Below are 15676 nucleotides of genomic sequence, written 5' to 3'. Positions count from 1 at the left end.
GTCAATAGTACTCCGTGTCTGGCATTTATTTCTGTGTCCTGTAGCACTAAGGAAAATCATGGTACTCGTAGAATATGTCCTCTTTTAATGGCTGACACTGTGGAGGTTCCTTGCCAGCCCTGGTTTTGGTAACAATGGTCTTTAGATAACACTGTTTCATACTTGTATAATAAAAATTTACAATATGAGATTTTTTTAAGCACACGTTCATTTTAGGTCAGGACCCAGGAATACAAAAATAATTAATTCTTCTCTTCCCTCAGATGATATAACTGAGTCTATGGTGTTAGTGCAGAGGGGGAAGATCTGTGCTTTACTTTCCAATAAATGAACTGAAGACCAGGTACATAAAAATGTGCTCTTATGCACCATGATAAATATGGCCCTACAAAGAAAAGGACAGATGGCTTAATATGCCTTTTGCCAAGACTGGAAAAAAATGAAAGGGAACGTCATGGTGAAAGAGGTTAAATTTCAAGCCAGTTAGGACTGGTTCAAAAACTTTAAGAAGAGATTTGGGCTGTGTAATACAACTTGAGCATAAATATGTGTGCATACATCCGTTGTAAGCATTTACTGAGTTTTCTCTAAGTGCCAGTCTTCTGAATTCTTCTGTGCTTTATCTCAGTTCATCCTCAGCCCAGCTCTATCAGGTAGACATTAACCTTCTCATTTTATGGTGAGAAACTGGGGCCTAGAGAGCTTAAGTGATTCTCCTAAGGTCACGTAGCTAGTAAGTGGAAGAGCTGAGATTTGAACTCTTGCATCCGCCTCTAGAACCCAAGCTCTTAACCACTGTGCTGCAGGCGTCAGAGTGTAACCATGTAAGTGTGTTGTTTCCTAAATAATTGACAGAGGCGAGTCAGCAATGATGTCTACTAGAAAATGTGTTAAATGAGATTCATCTGCTTTGTCTGGAAAGGATAATTCTAGTACTTCCATATATTAACACAATTCGTATTATTTTTGTCCAGCCCTATATTTTCTCTAAGACCTTGATCATGCCACGTGCTCTCCTTCAATCGGGATCTTTATTACGATTATAACTACTTTCCATCCCTCGTAAAGGTTGATGAGGGGTTACTACGGAGTTATTTTCCTCATGATATCATCTTGTAAGGAGACTCTCAGAACTGGGGGAGACCTTAGAGTTGGTGCAGTCTAGTGGTTTTCAAACTACTTTATAGGGATGCCTTCTTTTCAAATAAAACCTTTACATTTATGCATATGTGAAACAGAAAAAAAAAAGAGAGTTCCCTTACTAAAGTGGAGTGGGGGCCTGGATCCTTACCCTCTCGGCTTCATTCTTCTTGCAGAAATCTCTAATTTATTTCCATTGACGCTCAGAGCTGCTCTCTGGGAACTGGGTGTAGAGGGACCACTAATCTAGTCTAAGTGATTCAAGAAAGGCATCCAGAGGATCTGACGTCTAAACTGATAACTGAAGGTTTATTTGGAGTCAGCTGGCATTGAGACACATTCCAGGCAGAGTGATTAGTATAATATATGTAAAGTTCTGGAGACAAGAGAGAGCGTGGTCCACTTGAGGTCCCCCCCGGGGGACACTCAGCATCACTGGAGCAGAGAGCCAGGGAGGATGGGAGAGGAGGCTTGAGAAAGGGGGGCAAAGGCCTGACCTTGAGGTTTTTGAGCTTAACCTATTAAATGGTTTTAAGCAGGGCACTGAGTGATAGAGTTATATTTTTCAAAACTCACTCTGGCAGAGTAGAGAAAGTTTAGAAACGGCAGGAGTGGTTGGAAGGGTTATGGATTGGTGTGGTGGAGCAGGAATGGAGCCCAGTGCATCTGTTTGAGGGAGACTTTTTTTTTTTTTTTTTTCGGTACTAGGGCCTCTCACTGTTGTGGCCTCTCCCATTGCGGAGCCCAGGCTCCGGACACGCAGGCTCAGCGGCCATGGCTCACGGGCCCAGCCGCTCCGCGGCATGTGGGATCTTCCCGGACCGGGCACGAACCCGCGTCCCCTGCATCGGCAGGCGGGCTCTCAACCACTGCGTCACCAGGGAAGCCCTGGAACTACTTTTAGAGTCTTCCTTATATGGTGTGTCTCCAGTTCTCTTCCGTTCATGCTTTTCTTAGTCATTTCAGTATCATTTCAGACGATTCATGTAGGACTTGGCATCTTTCTCCTTCAGCTCCTCTCCTTCGGTCACCTGTTCTTCACCTTCCCTCAGCCATTCCCTCTGTGCTCTCTCCTTAGATCGTGTCATTACAAGGACAGGCACCCCCTCTGTCATCTCAGTTGCAGGGCTTTCTCCTTCTGACACCCCCTTCTGTTCTTCACTGCTTACTCTTTTCTAGTAAGTATCCTTAGCTTACAATCGACTGGTCCTACTGTTCTCAGCCCCTCACACCCCCACTTCTTTCCTTGCCGAGTGTGAATTTCAGTCATTCGTTAAAGTTACTCTGTTCAGTACACTCAGCTCCATTGCCCTTCCCTCTCTTTACTGTACTTGTCTGCACAGCTCCACCTTAAGTAAGAACCACCTCTGCCTTCTCTCTTTCTAGAGAAATGTATTCTACCGTGTTCACTGGGATCACTTCCGATTCCTGACCGCTGGCTTCAAATCCCATTAATCCCAACCACAAACCATGTTCCACGGTCTTAGTTCCTTCATGCTCCTAGTTGACGGATATTTCATAGTTTCCTCCTTGTCTAAGCCTCTGGCACTGCCTCCCGGTCCTGATGAAATAGAGGTAATTCGAAGAGTTCATCCACTGCCATGGATACCCACTCCATCATCAGTGCCCAGTATCCCGTCCGTACCCACCCTGCTGTCCCCGTCACCATGGGAACTGTCTGTGTTCCTGACTGAGGCCAGCCTCTCTGTCTAGCTGTTTCCATTCCCTCTTCACCTCCCCTCTCTCCTGGTTTAGGATGTCACTCAAGCACTTCTTCCTTTCTTTCTTTTGGACACCAGCTTTGCCTTTCTACTAGATGAATCCCATCAGTGTACAAAACTGATTCTTAATTTCATCCATCTTTTAAAAAAAACACCACCACCATCACCAGTGAAAATACTCTGCCTTGACCAGTCTTCTCTTTTGTCTGCTGCCCATTTCTCTTTTCCCATAAACAGTAGAAATTCTTCTTCTTCTTTTTTTTTTTTTTCCTCACAGCATTGGGTCTTTGTTGCTGTGCGCGGGCTTTCTCTAGTTGTAGCGAGCGGGGGCTACTCTTCATTGTGGTGTGCAGGCTTCTCATTGTGGTGGCTTCTCTTGTTGTGGAGCATAGGCTCTAGGACCTGTGGGCTCAGTAGTTGGGGCTCATGGGCTCTAGAGCGCAGGCTCAGTAGTTGTGGTGCACAGGCTTAATGGCTCCGTGGCACGTGGGATCTTCCTGGACCAGGGATTGAACCCGTGTCCCCTGCATTGGCAGGTGGATTCTTAACCAGTGCGCCACCAAAGAAGTCCCAAAAGTTCTTGAAAAAGCTCTTATATTCAGGTCTCCCATTTCCTTCCTCTTGTGCTCCTTTGCGTCCTCTTCAATCAGGCCCTTGCCTCCACCTCTCCACTGGGTTTTTCTGTTTTTGTTGTTAAGGCCATCATGATCTTGTGCTACAGCCAGTGGTCAGTTCTCAGTCCTCTTGTTCTTTCCTGGCAGTAGCATCGGACATGACCAGTCACCCTCTCCTCTGTGATACACTTGCTGCACGTGGCTCAATAATGTCACACCTGCCTGCTTTTTCTCCCACCCCATTGGCTTTTCATCTTTTTTGGACTCCTTTGCCAGTTCCTCGTTTCCCAGACCTCTTGATGTTGGAATTATCTGGAGCTCAGTCTTCAGATCTCCTCTCTGCAGCCCTAACAGTCTTGTCCAGCCTCAGGACTTTCCATGCTATCCATGTGTTGGTAACTCCCCAGATTTATTATCTGTACCTGAATCTCTTCCCCGAACTCCAGGTTTTTTTTTGTTTTTGTTTTTTGTTTTTGCGGTACGCGGGCCTCTCACTGTTGTGGCCTCTCCCGTTGCGGAGCACAGGCTCCGGACGCGCAGGCTCAGTGGCCATGGCTCACGGGCCCAGCCACTCCGCGGCACGTGGGATCTTCCCGGACCAGTGCACGAACCCATGTCCCCTGCATCGGCAGGCAGACTCTCAACCACTGCACCACCAGGGAAGCCCTGAACTCCAGGTTTTTATATCCAGCTGCCGACTCAGTTGCTTCTGGGATGTGTGATAGGCATTTTGAATAGTGCAGAGGTTGAAGAGACTGAATGCTTTTTGTAAAATTTCCAAGAATTCTTGGGGGAAAGAAGATATACTCTCTTTATGGACCCAACATTTTATATGGGTATATTAATTTTTTCTATGGGTATATTAATTCAATCTTATCATATAAATACTACCATGTAAATCTTTTTTGAAAAGTAATACATGCTCATTGTAAGTTGTTCTAAAGCTCTTTGGTTAACTTGGAAAATATCTTTATGTGTGTATCTCCTTGAGCCTTTGGGCTCATGTGACTGTAATTACGTTGAATTACAGACTTCTGTTGCCTTTGCTTTATTTCCTGACTTCTAAACAGGGGAACATCTATTCAGGTTTGATGTTACCATCAGCCCCCCAGGTTTGATGTTTCTGGGGGCTCTTAGTTCCCTGCCACCCCCCACTGCCAGTATGTTGCTGTTGGTCTCCCACTTTTGGAGCAAATTCTGGAGAGAGGGGAGTGTACTCTCTCAGCGGTCTCCACCCTGATTCTGGGGTTTTGAAGGTATTTATTCAGTGAAAAGTTGAAATGAGATAGGCTCTTCTTTTGTCTGTTTCCCTGATTCCTGGCCAAGCCGACTATTGGGGATTATAAGCAATTTATTCCTTGTTTTTGATATATGAATTCCGTGAGGGTAGGAGCCTCATGGTAGTTCCTACAGTGCTTTATATGTGGTGGGCATTCACCAAATTTGTACCGGATTAAATGAAATTGAATTGTTGCTTAGCAGTGACAGGACTGGGATTAGATTCAGTCAGGCGATGGTTAGTGAACTGTCCTTTTCTTCCGTACACACTGCAGCACTGTGAGCTCCAGTATTTGTATTCTGCTGAAAGAAAATAAACTTTACACGTTTTAGAGCATGTGGGTATTGCAGATGGGTTTCTGATGGGGTTTGTACAGAATGCCTATTGCGGACCTTCATAGATAGCAGTTTCACCATTGATTGCATATGTTCCATGTAAAGTTTTTTGTCTTCTTTCCTGGTATCAGTCTTTGCTATTTTTTATTCCTTTTGTTGGAAGAGCAGTCGGGTAACATTGTGACAATAGGCAGTACTTCCATAAACTGCAAAATGGAGCCTGGCCTTGTGTTTGATCTGTGTACATGTAAATCAAGAGCTTTCGCTTAATTGTTACATGAATTCAGATCAGGTTTGATTGCATGTAACAGAAAAACTCAAAATAAGATGACTTAAACAGTGTAGAAGTTTAATTTCTTCTCTTTGTTAGGAAGTCTACAGGGGATCCGGTCATTGTTGGTATGCTGCTTGGTGTCAGACACTGCCCCCTCTTGTGCCTGGTTTACCTTCCTGGTCACCTTAGGTCCAAGATGCCAGCTCCCATTTATTATGTAGTATTGTCTGTTGTGGTAAGAATGCTTTCCAGAGGAAATGCACACTACTTTTGCTCATATACCATTGGCCTGAGTGGAGTTGTATGGTTATACCTAGCTGCAAGGAAGCTGGGAAGTGCTGAGGCAAGGAAATGTCTGGAAACAGAAGAGAGCAATCTGTGTGCTGTTCTAATACTTGGGGAATCTCTTAGGAAGAATACATGGGAGAAGAGCTGGGTGGGTTGATTTCCAACTAGCCGTTACTGCTTTGATTCTCAATGGTTAGGAGGATGTGTGGTTCATTTTCCTTCCCTCAGTTCACTGAAAGTTTACTTTGACTATCTTAGTTGAGAGGCAGCATTTAGGAACACATGTGCCAAGAACACAAAGTGGAAAGATAATCCAGAGAATGGGAGAAAATACTTGCAAATGATATATCAAATAAGGGACTTGTATCCAGAATATATAAAGAACTCAGAACTCAATAATAAAAAGACAAATAATCCAATTAAAAATGGGCAAAAGTTCTGAATTAGGCACTTCCTCAAGAAAATATACAGGTGGTTCTAAGCACATCAAAAGACACCTAACATCATTAGCTATTAGGGAAATACAAATCTAAACCACAATGAAGTATTACCCACTAGGATGACTATAATTGAAAAGCCAGATAATAACAAGTATTGGTGAGGATGTGGAGAAATTGGAACTCGTACATACTGATGGTGGAAATTTGAAATGGTGTAGCGGTTTTGAAACACACTTGTCAGTTCTTCAAAAAGTTAAATATAAAGTTACATGACCTAGAAAATTCTGCTCCTAGCGATGTGAACAAGAGAAATGAAAACCCATGTCTGCCTAAAGACTTGCACAGGACTGTTCATAGAAGTATTATTCATAATAGCCAAAACCACAAATATCCATCAACTGATGAATAGATAGATAAATGTGCATGGCCATATGATGAAGTATGATTTGACAGTAAACATAAATGAAGAGCTCATGCATGCTGTGTTTCATTTTGAGGCAAATTACTCTCAGAGCCTGAGATTGTCTTTGCCAGTATTTTATTTAACACAGGTTCATTGTGGGAATTATAATAATTTCACAAGCCAGTAGCATATAGGATGAATAATGTCTCAATGTATACTGTCTCTAGTAGAACACGTAACATCTCTTAATAAGCTAATAAAGAAATAACGTACTCTAAACCAATAATAGATTAATTACACTGTTGTTCCAGGCAAGGGAAGATGAAGGGAATACATTTAGTTGAGGTGTACCTTTCTACCAGTTGGCTCTTGGGAGGAGACAGCATGACCCATTGAGAGCAAAAGTGCAAAGTCCCCGGTTGCTAGGGAACGAAGGGGCCAGTGTGGATGGGCAAGATCTTCTTTGTGGGGCTGCTGCATGGCTTTTGCCACTGCTGGTAGGAGTCATCTTCACCACAGCAGGAGCTAACGCCCCACGGTCTTCAGAGAGCTATTTAGATCAACAGAGGGTAGCCTTGCCCAGACCGAACACACTCGAGTAGACCTTACAAACAGTGTATTCAGAGTCCAAATCCCCCCTCTCCACGGTTGCTTCTTCACGTGTTCTTATTGATAAGGCTCCAGCAGCACCCTTCACTAGCTGAGTTATGGAGTGCTCTCGACAACCTCAGATGTGGATGATGACCTCCTGACTCACAATTTCACGTTTATACCGAAACAGTAACTTTGCTCTTGAAAACAACGTCACTTTTTATTTTTATAAAATGATTTTTTCTTACAAAAACTGAAATTTATCAAAATCTTTTCAAAAAAGTTTTATAGCAAGACATAGTTATTTCATGTTGAATGTGGATGCATTTTAAAGCATAGGATATGATTGTCAGTGGCTAAGCCCCAGAAACATCCAGTCTGGTAAAAAGTGAATAAAGCAAAAAGCAAAACAAAGCAGGAAATAATGAGGAGGGCTTGGTGGAATTCAGAGAAGATTCCAAGGCAGCTGGGTGCAGAGTCCTTCTGGTACCCCAAAACTGTGTTCACCTGTCGGTGGGTGTCAAGCCAATAGATAAAACTAAGCCAAAGATCAGGAGAAGGAAGGACTTATTACCTGCAGCAAATAAGGAGAACACCAGGGATCTTTCCCAAAGCAGTGTCTCTCCCAACTTCACTTTTAAAAACAACTTTATTTTTGTCATAAACAAGAAGATTTGAAATTACATCAAACCACTACAACATGCTACAATGTGGATGAACCTTGAAAGCAGTTTGCTGAGTGAAACCAGCCAGTCACAAAAGACTACATATTGTATGATTCCATTTATATGAAACATCCAGAATGTTCTACACAGGCAAATCTGTGTAGACAGAAAGTAGATTAGTGGTTCCCCAGGGCTGAGGGTTTACAGGAAAATAAAGATAATGGCTAATGGGTATGGGTTTTTTTTTTTTTTTTTTAGGGTGTGATGAAAATGTTCTAAAATTGATTTTGGAGATGGTTATACAGCTCTGTGACTATATTAAAAGCCATTGCACTGTACACTCTAGGTAAATTTTATGGTGAATTATATCTCAATAAAGCCTAAAAAAAAGGAACACTGTTGCAGGTAAAGGAATACTTACCATAACTAAAATCAGAGGCTTTTAAATGACTATAAACATTCACTACTTCACGCCAGTCACACTTCAAATACCATGGGCTGTGAAATGGTCACGTCACTGGTTTTAGGTTGGAGAAGAGCATTTTTTTTTTTTTTTTTCTTTTTGCGGTATGCGGGCCTCTCACTGTTGTGGCCTCTCCCGCCGCGGAGCACAGGCTCCGGACGCGCAGGCCCAGCGGCCATGGCCCACTGGCCCAGCCGCTCCGCGGCACACAGGATCCTCCCAGACCGGGGCACGAACCCGCATCCCCTGCATCGGCAGGCGGACTCTCAACCACTGCGCCACCAGGGAGGCCCGAGAAGAGCATTTTGTGTAGTTACTTTCCCCATGGCAAGCTGTAGTTTGTCAGGAGATGCAGCGTTCCTCCCTGAAGGGTGAAATATCCCCTGCTCCAAAAATTTTGTTATATAACTTGCTTTTCCATTTCACTGGCATGCCTGCCACATGCTACATTGTGCTGTGACCCTCACTCACTTGCTTGGTAAATAATTACCATTCTGCGAAGTTCTCCCACACATCACAGCCAGGCACCACTTAAAGAAAATGCTTCCCATTTTGCTTTCATTAATTTGACATTTCAAATATTATATTTGGTTTGATGTTGCCTAGGTCCTAGTATATTGCACTTGAAAGGATGTTGGCCAGATACTTCTTATTTTTATAATTCACCCATTTGTATTTTCATCATGATGATGGGAAGATGAAATCACCTATGTATCTGAAGCAGTATGCATTTTAGCCTGCATTTATACCAGAGACTTTATTTAGCAACATGGTAATGTATTCTTTTTTTTTTTATTTTTTTTAATTAATTAATTTATTTATTTTTGCTGTGTTGGGTCTTCATTTCTGTGCAAGGGCTTTCTCTAGTTGTGGCAAGCGGGGGCCACTCTTCATCGCGGTGCGCGGGCCTCTCACTATCGCGGCCTCTCTTGTTGGGGAGCACAGGCTCCAGACGCGCAGGCTCAGTAGTTGTGGCTCACGGGCCTAGTTGCTCCGCGGCATGTGGGATCCTCCCAGACCAGGGCTCGAACCCGTGTCCCCTGCATTAGCAGGCAGATTCTCAACCACTGCGCCACCAGGGAAGCCCCGGTAATGTATTCTTTATCACTTTAAAAGAGTGAATTAAGAACATACTGCTTCCAGAAGCTCATGCAATTGGACTGAATAATAATGAGAATGTTTCTGTAGCACATTAGCTGGAGTAATATTTGTGAGTATTTTATAGTGCATGCCATTCAGGCAACTAAACAGCCACTGACTCTGACGCTGAGGATGGGAGAGTCAAACAGAGACTAAACGGCCTGACCTTAGGGGAACTCACAGACTGGGAGTGTTTGCAAACAAATAACAGTTTAGAGGTCTGTCTAAGGTGCTTAGGGAGCCGAGAAGCAACAGGGAATAGGGCTGGCTGGAAAAGGTTATACTAGAAAAATTGATTGTTAAAATTTAATCTTGAAGATTTGGTCACAGTTTGGAAACTCGGAGGAAAAAAGGCCCAAAGCAAAAGGAATCATAGAAATCTTGGGAAAACATGTTAAGGTCATCCTTGAAGTCTGAGGTTCTCAACAGCGAGTGATTTTATGTCTGGGGACATTTTGATTGTCACAATTGGGATGGGGAGAGCAGCAGGGGTGCAGTGCAGGCTGTTGCTACTACTGTCTAGTGGATGGAGGCCAGCAGCGCTGCTAAATGTCCAGCCCAGGACCGCCCTCCCCAGGAAAGCACCGTCTGATCCAACCTGTCAGTAGGGTTGCTGTTGAGAAGCCCTGTTTTAAAGCATTTGAAAAGACAACTCCAAGAGTTTGTGGAATTGAATGGAATTGTACTGTTTTCTTTTACGTGTTTACAGGAATGTATTTATGGGTGTACATTTCGGTTAAAAAAGTGTAATAGCATAATTTGTTGTAGTGCAGGGGATGCATAAAGCCACAATGCAAAGGGCTCTCTGTCTGGCGTTATCCTTTCGGGCGTGGTACATTATTCAGGAATTCTGTGAAGATTCCAGGGTAGAGAGAAGAGGAAAGGAAGTCATTTTAAAAGAATTTAGGTGGAATTGGTAGAAAACGGAGTGGGCAGAATTAGAAATAGCATTTCTTGTATATAGCCTTTTGTGTTTTCATAGAATGTAAGATTTTTACCCTAAGGATGGTATTGTTGATAGTGGCGTACCGAAAGCCACATTTTATTATTGGTTCCAGTATTTAAATGGAAATCTGAATTGACATTCATATGAATTTATTCATGAAAATGCATGCTGAAGGACATTGGAGTGTGGATCATCAAAAAGTCTTTAGCTTTTGTAAATAAAGTCATAGGGCTTCCCTGGTGGCGCAGTGGTTGAGAGTCCGCCTGCCGATGCAGGGGACGCGGGTTCGTGCCCTGGTCCGGGAGGATCCCACATGCCACGGAGCAGCTGGGCCCATGAGCCATGGCCGCCTGGAGCCTGTGCTCTGCAACAGGAGAGGCTGCAACAGGAGAGGCTGCAACAGTGAGAGGCCCACATACCGCAAAAAAAAACCCCCAAAAAACTCATAATGAACAATTGTATACAAGGGTTTGTGTGGACACACATTTTCATTTCTCTTGGATAAATACCTCTGAGTGGGATTGCTGGGTGTTTGTGTGTGTGACCTTTAAGAAAATTGACAATTGTCCAAAGTAGTTTAATCCTCTTACTACCAGCAGTGTATGAGAGTTCCAGCTGCTCCACCCTGTAACCAGCCTTCGATGATGTGTTTTTCATTTAAGCTAATCATGACTAGTGATGTTGATTGAGTGCTGTTCCATATGCTTTCTGGCCAATTATATTTCTAACATTGTGAACTGTCTATTAAAGTCTTTTGCTCATTTAAAATATGTTGTTGGTCTTTTTGTTATTGAATTGTAGGAATTAAGTTCTCTGGATACTAATCCTTCATCAGCTGTATTAATTATGCATATGTTAATTTTGAGTATTTTCTCTGATCTATGTTGTGTCTATTCATTTTCTTAACAGTGCTTTGATGAGAAGAACATTCTAATTTTGATGAAGTTGAATTTATCAGTTTAAAAAAGTTTTATTGGTAGAACTCTTTGTTCTGAGAAATCTTTACCTATCCTAAGGTTGCGAAAAACATTTTCCCATGTTCCCTCCCTCCCTCCCTCCCGGGGGGCTCCTTGGTTGTGGCATGCATGTGGGATCTAGTTCCCTGGCCAGGGATCGAACCCTTGGCCCCCTGCATTGGGAGCACAGAGTCTTAACCACTGTGCCACCAGGGAAGTCCCTGCATGTTTTCTCTTGAAAAGCTTTATAATGGGTCTATGACTTGTGAAGATTTTTGGGTAGTGTGTGGTGTGATTTGTGGAGATTGTGTGTTATTTATCTTTTCCTATACAGATAACCTGTATTTCTAGCACTATTTGTTGCAAAGGTCTTTCCTGTCATTGGATTGTTTTGGCACCTTTGTCATAAAACACTCGTCTGTGTATTTGCGGGTCTAATTCTAGCTTATTCTGTTCCATTGGTTTATTTGTCCTTTTGCCAATTCCGCACTATCATTAATACCGTAGCTTTATAGTAGATCTTGAAGCCAGGTGGTATGATTCCTCTGGGTTTTTTCAAAATTGTTTTGGCCATTCTAGATCCTTTGCATTTCCATATAAATTTTACAGTCAGTTTATCTGTATTATTTTAAGTATTCTGGATCCGAATCCTTCATCAGCATCCTTCATCAAAAAACCTGCAGGCCAATATTTTCAATATGGAGTTTTAATAATTCATGAGTCTGAGCTTCTATTTATTTAGTCTTGAATTTCAGCATTGTTTTATAGTTTTCAATGTAGGGTCATGGATAACTTTTGTTAAATTTCCCTAAGTATTATGTTTCTGGGTGCTATTTTAAAGTGTATTATGTTTTTCATTTCATTCTCCAATATACTGTTAGTATATAAAAATGCAGTTCGTTTTTTGTCCTACACTGTTGCTGAGTTGATGTATTGCTTGTAGTTTAAGATTTTTTATTTTTTATTGTACACAATGGTATCATGTGTGAATAAAGACAGCTTGCTTGCTTTCTTTCCAATCTGAATGCCTTTTATTTCTTTTACTTGTCTTTTTGTACTGCCAAGACCTCCAGTAATAATATGTTGAATGGAAGTGGTGATATTGGGCATCTTGCCTTATTCTCCATCTTAAGGGGAAAATCATTGATTATTGACTGTAAAATATGATGTTAGCTGAAGATTGCAGGTGCCTTTTATATTGAGGAAGTTTTTGTCTCTTCCTAGTTTTAATCATAAGTAGATGTTGACTTTTGGAAAAAAAAGACTTGTCAGCATCTATTGAAATGATCATTAAATATTGTTCTCAAATCTGTTAATGGGTGAATTGCAGTGAATTTTCTAAGTTAAACTAACCTTGCTTTTCTTTTTTTTTTTTTTAAATGTTTTAATGTAAATCTATTTATTTATTTTTGGCTGTGTCGGGTCTTTGTTGCTGCGCGCGGGCTTTCTCTAGTTGCGGCGAGCGGGGGCTGCTCTTTGTTGTGGTGCGCGGGCTTCTCTTGTGGAGCACAGGCTCTAGGTGCGTGGGCTTCAGTAGTTGTGGCACGTGGGCTCAGGAGTTGTAGCTCACGAGCTCTAGAGCACAGGCTCAGTAGTTGTGGCTTGTGGGCTCTAAACCGCAGGCTCAGTAGTTGTGGCACACGGGCTTAGTTGCTCCGCGGCATGTGGGATCTTCCCGGACCAGGGCTCGAACCCATGTCCCCTGCATTGGCAGGCGGATTCTTAACGACTGCGCCACCAGGGAAGCCCTAACCTTGCTTTTCTGAGATAAACTCTACTTGGTAGTGATGTATTAACTTCATTGGGTATTGCTGTATTTTTTTGCTAGTATTTGGTTGAGGGTATTTGTATTTGTGTTTGTGACAGATATGGTATGTTATGCTCTTTTTTTGGTAATGTCTTTGTCTGATTTTGATATCAGGGTTATGGTGGCTTCAGAGAGTTGAGAAGTTTTCCATCTGGCTCTGTTATTTCAAAGTGTCTGTGTGGTTTCTTCCTTAAGTGTTTGGGAGAATTTACCTGTGAAGCCATCTTGGTCTAGTGGGTTTTTCTGTGGGAAGCTTAAAAATTACAGATTCAATTTATTTAGTATGTAAAGTGATATCCAGATTTTCTAGTTTTGTGAGTTAGTTTTGATAAATTGGTTTTCAAGGAATTTGTTTATTTCCTCTAAGCTTTTGACTTTATTGGAATAAATTTCTTCATAATACCTCTTATTTTCAAAGAGGATCTGTAGTGGTACCTCTTTTTTAATACTTGGTACTGAAGTTTTTCATGTTTTCCTCAATAAGTCTTGCCTAGAACTTCATCAGTGTTACTATTTTTTTTTCAGATGACCCATATTGTCCATATTATATTTCATTGTTTTTTGCTTTTATTTTTATTTCCTTTGGATTTTGGTTTTCTTTTAAACATTTCTTAAGATGGAAGCATTGATTTTCCATTTTATTTTGAACATAGACATATAAATCTATAGATTTCCTTCTAAAACAGCTTTAGCTTGCATCCCACAAATTTTGATGTATAGTGTTTTCATTGTAATTCAGCTCCAGAAAATTAAAAAAAAATTTTATGTGATTAGGTCATAGGTGTTGAATTTTTACTCAGGTGTTATCTAGAAAGAGGATTTATTTATTGATTTATTTATTGATTGATTGATTGGCTGCATTGGGTTTTCGTTGCTGCGCTTTGGTTTTTCTCTAGTTGCGGCGAGCGGGGGCTACTCTTCATTGCCATGCACGGGCCTCTTATTGCGGTGGCTTCTCTTGTTGTGGAGCACAGGCTATAGGCGCGCAGGCTTCAGTAGATGTGGCTCGCGGGCTCTAGAGCGCAGGCTCAGTAGTTGCGGCGCACGGGCCCAGACCAGGGATCGAACCCGAGCCGCCTGCATTGGGAACACAGAGTCTTACCCACTGGACCACCAGGGAAGTCCCTCATGTCTTTTAATATCAAATATTTATCCATTCTGATTTTCTTCATTCTTTTCTGCAGAACTGAGTTTCTATCTTATGCTCTTTCCCTTAAGTTCCTTAGGCTAATTTAATTTGAGTATTTCTGCTGGAGAATTCTTTCATGTTTTGTCTACCTGAAAATGTATTTATTTTACCTTCATTTTTGATGGATGTAGGACTCTGGATTGATAGTGTTTTTTTCCCTCCAGCACTTCTAAGAAGTCATTTCTGTTTTCTTAAGGTTCCATTTTTTTTTTTTCTCATGACAGGTCATCTATATTTCTTACTGTTCTCTTGTATGTCATCTCTTTCTTTTGCTGCTTTCAAGATTTTCTTTTTATGAGGTGCCTAAATGGGATTTTCTTTGTTTTACCTTGCTTGGGGTTCATTGAAGTTCTTGGATATGGGAGTTGATAATTCTTCCAGTTTCAGAAAATTTTAGCCATTATCTCCTCATATGCTTCGTTTGCCCCCTTTTCTCTTTCTTCACATTCTGGAACTCTAAATGCATTATGTTAGATCATTTGATACTGGTTTCAGTTACACCTGCAGGATTTTAAATTACAGAGGTGGCTGAGTGATGGCATGTAGAGGCTAATGCCACTGGAAGAAAATTTTATTCCTTACACTTTCTAAGAGAAGAGGGCACACCATGCCACATAGGGCCATGTGGGGATACACGACGTTTTGGTCAGGAGTCAGGAAGGAGTGAGGGGAAATCCTAGACTAGAGCTTTTACTGGGGTTTCTGGAAGGCAGAGAAGGGGAGAAAGCATAGGATTAGCTACTCTGAGTAATATTGGTGAGCTCTAGGCTGTAGGCGTGCTTTTCAGTTGTCTGGTATCTGGCCTGGGGGTGATTTGAGGGCAGGGGAAATATTGGCTGGACATGTGAGTTAGCTAAAGGGGGCAGTTGGGGATATAGACTTGGGTTTGGTTGCTTTGCATGTGGAAGGTGTGTTCCTGAACTCTTCATCACTGTTAGGTTATTTTTCGTTTCTTGCATATCCATTTGTGTCTTTTTAATAGTTTCCATCTCTTTGCTGAAATTCTCATCAGTTTATGTGTGTCGGCCGCCTTTTGCCATGGATCCTGTAACATATTTACTGTCGTTTTTAGGTTTCAGTTCCCCTCCCCCTGCCCCTCCCCCAGCCATACCTGGGCTATTTCTGGGTCTGGTTCTCTTGACTACTTCCTCTCTTGATGTTGGCTTACATTTCTTTGCTTCTTTGCATGCCTTGTCATTTTCTGGTTGAATACCAGGGATTGTAAAAGAGCAGTAGAGACTAAGGTAAGTAATAGTCATATCTGGTAAAGGGCATGCCCATTTTTCCATCAGGCTGCTCATGCGTAGGGCTGTCAGGTCAGTTGGTGGCTGAACTGAGGTTGGGCGTTGTTGTTACTTTCGTTAGATTCTGTTAGTCACGGGCTTCCTGTGATTTGAGGATGCTGTCTGAACCCTCTCCGGAAGC

The 15676-nt window shown here is 42.1% G+C and overlaps 1 protein-coding gene across 2 annotated transcripts in view; it reads left to right on the top strand.

Moving 5' to 3' along the window:
• Window positions 1-15676, top strand: part of ARHGAP10 (Rho GTPase activating protein 10) — a 337729-nt gene that overhangs the window by 144196 nt on the left and 177857 nt on the right. The window lies entirely within an intron of this gene.

The sequence above is a fragment of the Mesoplodon mirus genome (assembly GCF_964341445.2).
Source record: "Mesoplodon mirus genome assembly, chromosome: 2".
Taxonomy (NCBI): Eukaryota; Metazoa; Chordata; class Mammalia; order Artiodactyla; family Ziphiidae; genus Mesoplodon; species Mesoplodon mirus.
The sequence above is the reverse complement of the archived record's forward strand: the minus strand, read 5'-3'. Positions and strand labels throughout refer to the sequence as shown.